This window comes from Natrix helvetica (genome assembly GCF_964273705.1).
Source record: "Natrix helvetica genome assembly, chromosome: Z".
Lineage (NCBI taxonomy): Eukaryota > Metazoa > Chordata > Lepidosauria > Squamata > Natricidae > Natrix > Natrix helvetica.
In genome coordinates, this window is record NC_138554.1 from 87,547,751 (window position 1) to 87,555,277 (window position 7,527).

Consider the following 7,527-nt stretch of genomic DNA (forward strand, 5'->3'; position numbering starts at 1 on the left):
CCCTACTTTAAACAGTGTGATGTAAACTATAGGTAGCCTAATTCTGCTAGTATTATTTTACTTTAATATCTGGCCTTGAATTGAGGAATGCCTTTATTGAAATCTTGTCAAAGCTTGTCTATCAGAGAAAGAAAACTAATTATAAAACCAAAGCTATCATTGCTCTCAAATGTCCCAAAGGAAAAGAAAAGAGAATGGAAGGTTTTTCAAATAACAAGAATTTAATAGGATTGTGCAGTGTTTAATATAGAGTAGTGATTGTTTGAGGCACACTTTATGAAGTTACTGTACTATATTCATCATCTTAAGAAAGAAATTAATTGAAGGTTATTTTCTTAGTGTGAACATTTTATTGTTAACAATATTTTAATTAGTCTTGATATTCCTTTAAATAGAGGGCAGAAATCTGTAAAATAGGTTCAGTATGCTACCCTTCAAAATACTGTGGTCATATGCTCTAATAAATTAGAATAGGATAGGATAAATAGATAATAGTGGTGACACAATCTGTTCATGCCATCCCATTTCACAGAGATTAAATCTAACAGGAATATTTACAGTATGTTAATAATGAAATATTAGCAAGATTGCACAGGAAGCTGTGTCTCTGTGAAGCTCTTTGAAGCTCATGAATCCTAATTGGAGCAAGTTAGAAATATTATTCAAGGCTCATATGAAAAAAGAGAAAAATCGGACTTCCGGTTCCGGCGGCTACGGCGACAGGCAAGCCTTTGCCTGCTCCCGCTCTCCCGGTGGGCTTCCCCCACTTCTGGGGGGGGCACAGGACGCCAGAGAGGCATCCTGCCGAGGGAGCGGCTCGCGGAGGGTCCTGGCGGCTGGTGGGGGCTTCTCCGCCTCGTTCTAGGCATCGGGGAGCAGTTTTGGAGGGCGCGCATGCGTCTCGCTCCATGCCGATCGGAGAACGCACTTTTGAACGAAGCAGCGGCGGTATGGTGAGAGGCTTCCTTTCTTCATTCCCTTTCTTTTGAACTGATGGACTTTTCAGCTTTTTTAAAAAGTTTAACTTTCGGATTCTTGCTGGAGGTGCAGCTAGAGGGAGGGGGATTTCCCCCCCCCCCTTGGACAAGCAGCTTGAAAAGATTCTGCTTTCGCCCCCAGGGGAAGGAGGAGGGGGGAGAGCCAACTAATGATGCCTCACCCCTGTAAAAGTGACTTTCATTGGACTTAGTTCCAGAATTTATGGGTGAACTGAGAATTTTCTGAACTTTTAAAAGTTTGCTATGCCTCTGAGCCCAAAGCTGGCAGGGCAAGATGGCACACTTCCGTTGTCTTCATGAACTCTGAAACCTGACTCCACCTTTAAAACTCAGGCTTCCGGTCTTTGTCTCCGTGCCACCCAGAAGAATCTCTTGTGGATTGCTATTTTCTGAACCCTCTGGAGAGAAAATTTTTCTCTATTGCTAGACTGACTAAAGAAACTCCCAGCTGCTTGGATCTTCTGCCTCCTGAACTCATCTGCCTGCTCTACTTCTTCAGCTGTCCAGTCTCTACACTGACTGATCTCTCTGTTTTATAAACTATGTCTCCAAAAAGACCACCACCTGGAAAACCTGGTTTTGCTACCTCTGCACCGACATCTGCAACATCCAGTCCTGCCACACAGTCAAAGATTACAGAACTGATGCAACCCAAGAGTACAGAGATGGATTTGCAACAAATGCTTCAGCAACTCATACAAGGCCAGGAAGAAATTAAGAAACAATTAAAGGAAATGAAGGAGGAAATTAAAGAGAATCAAGTCCAAATTTATAAGAACTCACAGAGACTGGACCTCGTGGAGGGTGGGGTGGCGGAGGCGAGGGGGGGGTAGAAGCTTTGCAGAAGGGTAACAAAGAACTTGATATCCAACAAATGAAAACAGAGTTTGAGAGAATGTCCTTTTATCTTAGATTTCAAAATGTTATAGAAGCAGATGGGGAAAATATAAGGGACATCATGACTAATATCTTAGCTGAATACATACACAAAGATAAACAACAGATGGAATGGGAGATAGACCTGGTCTATAGAGTGAACTCAGCATATGCCAGAACACACAATGTGCCCAGGGAGGTCCATATCAAATTTCTTAGGAAAAGCACAAGAGACACAATTCTGGGGGTACAAAGGGGGCAAGCATTGACATATCACGACAGGGAGATAACCATCTTGAAACAGATCCCAAAAAAAATTAGGGAGAAAAGGAAAAATTATTCGCAATTGGCGAATAAATTATACCAGAAAGGGGTGTGGTTTAGATGGTTGATGCCTGAAGGGATGCTGATATTCTGGGAGGAGACAAGAATTAGAATCAATACACCCATAGAGGCTCAGGCCTTTATGGAAAAAAATAAAATGATCCTAGAAAAAACAGAAGATTTTTCAACGGTCACACAGGACACGGGAGGGGCCGGAGCTCTGCCAGCGGGGGGAGAAGGGGCAACATTAAGAAAGCTCAGATCACAAAAATGAGTAAGAAAATCACATTGTTATAAACAGACCGAAAGTAATAATGAAATTATACCTAGACTATATATTATAATATATAAGCTGATTGAAATATCTTTATAGAAGTGATATGCTGATTTTATACGATTTTGTATTAATGTTTTATACATAGATGTACCTTATGAGTTTGGAGGGAGGGGGCGTCTGCCATACTTGCAACTGCCAAAATTTGTATACCATTCCACTTACCCTTATCCTTATAAATGTTTTAAAAAACCAATAAAACTTTTTGGAAAAAAAAAAAGAGAGAGAAAAATCTATTTTTATTGTTGGTGGAGTTGCAATTAATCTGAGTATATAAAATAACACCATCTCCAAATAGTGGTGGCGGGTAGATCCTATTACCAGGTAGGCCAAGTAATTAGCAGAAGTCCTTATGTTGCAGTGGCATTTATTTAATTCTAACCCCTTGCTAAGTCCTTGCCTGCAAAGTATCATGCTTGCTTCCTGTCATCCAGCTGTCATCCAAATGCCAGTGGAATTTGGTACACTATCTTCAATTTAAAAAGGACTCAAACACTAACAAAACACAAAAGAGATATATCAGAAAATAAAAGCAGCAGAAAACTGAATGTGAGGCCTTGAATAATAATCTTTGAATTTAAAATGACTGTCTAAATTGCATTATTCTTTTTATTTGTTTTTCTACAGGTCAGTATTATTCCAATAAATAAAAAGTGAGTTTGGTGCAATGGTTAAAGCGCCTACAAACTAGGAGATTGTAAATTTTACAATCTAACCTTGGCCCAGCCTTTTTACGTTATCTACATCTTAGCATAATGTTCACACAAAGCAATGTGGAGGAAATCAGAAGTGTTTATTTCATTGTTTATTATGCCTAATCCCTACTTTGTAAATATTTGTACCTGGATTAGGCAAGCCAGTATCTTAAACTGCAATGTTTTTTTCTTTTTTGATGGGTTTGGCTAACATGGATATGTCCATGAATTTACCTGGTAAAATCAATTTGAAAACCACTCAATTGTGAAGGCTCTCTGTTTCTCTCTCTCAAAATTGGAATCTAGGTTCATCCAGTAAAGTTGAACAATGCTTAGATTTCACTACCACAAGATGTAATAATGGATTAGTAATAACGGATTAGAAGAAACCTAGGGGGAAAATCATCAAAGAGAAGACTACTATTATCAGTTAATCAATGGGGATATAACATATATTATCTTCAGCATCAAAAGGAATTTGTTTTGATCCTGAAAAGTTGTTGTGGTGAGAGGTGGGACTGACGTTGCTACAACACGACATGCAATCTTGGTGCTCCAGGATTGCTGTCGATATCTTTGCTGCTGGACAGTCCTTTTGGGACCTAAACCATCCCACAGAGACGGTGATAGAGAAGGGCACATCCTGCTGATCTCAGGGGCATCGCAAAGCCCCTGATTGATCCAGGAAAAGCTCTTTTTTCCAGATGCAAGAGAGGCAACCATTGAAGCTGCACAAGATTGGGACAGCCCCCTGAAATGGAAGCAGAGCAGGAGAGAGAGTGTGTAAAAATGATGAGAAAAATTTTACTATTGGAGAAGAGAATACCCAAAAAGAGCAAAATTAAAATTGAAGACAGAAGAGAGTAAGCGGCGGATTAAGCCTGTATTAAAATTAGAGTGTTATCTTTCATTCCTTAACTTCGTTTTCTTTTTTTGAATGGAATTCTTACAAATGCCTCTTACTTTTTAAATTGGACTGGTCTCTTTTTTCCTTCTTCTATTTTTCCTCACTTTTTGTATGTGGAGCAAGAATCTCTTTCTTTTTGCAACATTCGGGTTGATTTTACCTTTTAAACATTTTTTTCTCAAGTTCGGAACAAAGAGAAGGGTAAAAGCAGAAGAAAAAGAAGTAACACTACTGCCTAGAGTCTGGAGGCTTGGAAACACTAATTCCTATGAACATTTGACTTATATTTTATATCTCAAAGTCCTTGACATTGTTTATTGAAAGGAACAGTGGGAAGAGCACAATTTGTTTATACAGGTGCTCTTTTGGAGTATTATCAGTAGCTGACCTGGGGTAAAGAGAAAGCCTGGACTTGAAAGATTATAGTGAATTTGTTTGAAACCCAGCAATAAGCCTTGGATGGTTTAGTGGCAGTGCTTACAACCTGGAAAAATGGCGCAACATGAAGAAGAAAAGGAATTAACATTGCAAAATATTATGCTAGAAATTCAAAAAGTACTAATAAGTAGAGAACATTGAAAAGAGTCTTGAGATTATAGAACAAAGAACAGAAAGAATAGAAGAAAGAGCTGAGAATATTTACAAAACGATGATGAAAATTGAGGATAGTGTTCAAAAAATTCCAGAAAAATATGAACAAAGTGATAAGAAAATTGTTGACATTGACAGCAAACCGAGAGTGGAGGGAGATGATATGTGTGAAATATTGAAAGGAGAGGTTGATGAGCTGGAACTCTATCTCAGACTTCAAAACACGGAAGAAGAACAGGGTGGAAATCTGGCAGAAACAATGAGAGTAATTTTTACAGAAGCAATAGTGATAACCAAAGGCAAGTTGATGGAAGGAACAGATGGAGGGTTTCGAGTCCTTAAAGATATGCAATGAACATTCTGCTTCTGGTTGTTGAGAGCGACGGACGTGTTCATCCGCCCTGCGCTCTCTTGGTGGGCTCCCCTCGGCTTGGGGGGGGCACAGGGTGCCTTGGAGGGGCGCCCTGCCTTAGGGGCTGCTCGTTGGGGGTCCCCTGGATCAGTGGCGGCTGCAGGGGGGTCTCCGGCATTGCCCCAGGAGCCGAGAAGCGAGAGGGGGTGCGTGATGGAGCTCCTATGCTCCCGCGCGCTTTCGTTTCGAGGCAGCTGGATGATCGACAATTTGAAGGCTACAGCTGAAGTGCGGTAAGATGGGAATCCTCCCCAATTCTCCTTTTGATATTTAAATGAAAGAACATCAGCTTTCTAAAAGACTTTCAATCTTCTCCTGTGAAGTGTGACTGGAGGGAGGGGGATTTCCCCCCCCCTCAGAAAAGTGGCTTTGGATTTATCTCCTCTCTCTCGGAGAAGAGAGAGAGAGTTTTAAAAGGAATCACACTTGTTATAAGCAATGGCAAAATGACTTTCTTATTGCAATTGTGAAAGAAAAGTGATGATCTGACTCCTTTAAAAACTTTGAAAACTTTTGATTTGTTGCTTCCTGATCTCCGGTGCTGGTGAAGCAAGATGGAACACTTCCTCCGTCTTTATGCTCTTTGAAATTAGACTTCCCCAATGAAAATTGCTGGTATTGTACTTTTGCCTCCGTGACTCTCAGAAACATCTCTTGCTACATAGCATCTTGGATCTGGAATAACTGATTTAATTGACTGGAATTGAACTATATAGAAGGTCTCTATTCCTGTCTGGACTGTCTGTCTCATGGTCTCTCTTGGTTGAGCTTTTCCACAGTCACCATTTCTTTGTATGGACATAGATATCTCTGAGTTTCTTTTTATGATGGCTCCGAAGAAACCACCACCTGGGAAGCCAGGATCTGCTCCAGCATCTTCAACATCCAGCCCAATTGGACAACAGTCATTAACATCGTTTCTACAACCTAAAGCCCCTGAAGAGGAATCAGTAACTCACCAGCTGCTTCAAAAGATTTTAAAAGGGCAGGATGAACTGAAAAATCAATTGAGAGAAATGAATGAACAACTCAGAGAAAATCAAAACCAAACTGCACAAAACAAGCAAAGACTAGACGTTCTGGAGGAGGGGGCAACTGAGATGAGGGGGGAGGTGAGGGTGGTCCAGAGAGGAAATTTAGAACTTGAGAACCACATGATAAAAATGGAATTTGAAAGGATGTCTTTTTTCCTTAGCTTTCAAAACGTAATTGAGACTGACAATGAAGACTTGAAGGAGATCATGACAACAATGTTAACTGAATATATTAAAAAAGACAAACAGCAGTTAGGATGGGATATTGACTTGGTTTATAGAGTTAATTCAGCTTATGCTAGAATACACAATGTTCCAAGAGAGGTTCATATTAAATTTCTTAGAAAGGCTACAAGAGATGAGATTCTGGGGGCACAAAGGGGGCAAACATTAAAATACAAGGACAAAGAGATAGCCATCCTGAAACAAATCCCAAAGAAAGTAAGAGATAAGAGGAAAAAATATTCACCATTAGCAAAAAAAACTATTTGATAAGGGATTCTGGTTCCGGTGGCTATTGCCAGAAGGTATGTTGATTTTCTGGGAGGGCAGCAGAGTTAAAATTAATACAACTATGGAGGCGGAGGTCTTCATGGAAAAAAACAAAGCTCTCCTAGACAAAGCGGAAGACAGTACACAAGATATGAAGGAGGGAGGGGCCGAGGCTTTGCTGACAGGCGGGGGGGGGAGGAGGCAACAATGAGAAAACTCAGATCACAAAAGTAGGTTAGAAAAACATTGCAATTGCTGATACAATGAATCTTTTTGTTAGATACAAAGTAAATGATTGAAATTATTGAAAGATACAATGTAAAAATAAGCGGTCAAGATTTAGTTAAGCAATAACATTTTGTTTATCATTTTGTAAAGGTTATGAGACTTGGGGGGAATACCATCTTCTGCACGATGTAGCTGTCAAAATTTGTACCCATACCCATTACCCCTTTCCTTAAAACTTTGTAAAACCAATAAAAAATTTCTTTTTTAAAAAAAAGAGAGATGCAATGAACAACAAGTTGCCAAGAGAAGTCCACATGACATTTATCAAGAAAAAAAAATTAGAATACAGATTTTACAAATTGCGAGAGATATTGGACGGCACTACTACTGGAAGGATACAGGATGATGAAATGAAATGTTACAATAAAAATTAAGTTAAACTTAGTTAAATTTTGAGTATTATGTATAAGACAAAGGAATAATAGTTATAGTCCAATAAATGATTAACAATGATAATAATGCACTTATATACACTAGATTGATAATATGAAATTTTATATAAACTGTAAGTGAGACTATAAAGATGTAATATCATTGGATGATTTCAGGATGATTTAATGAAATGCCATAATACAA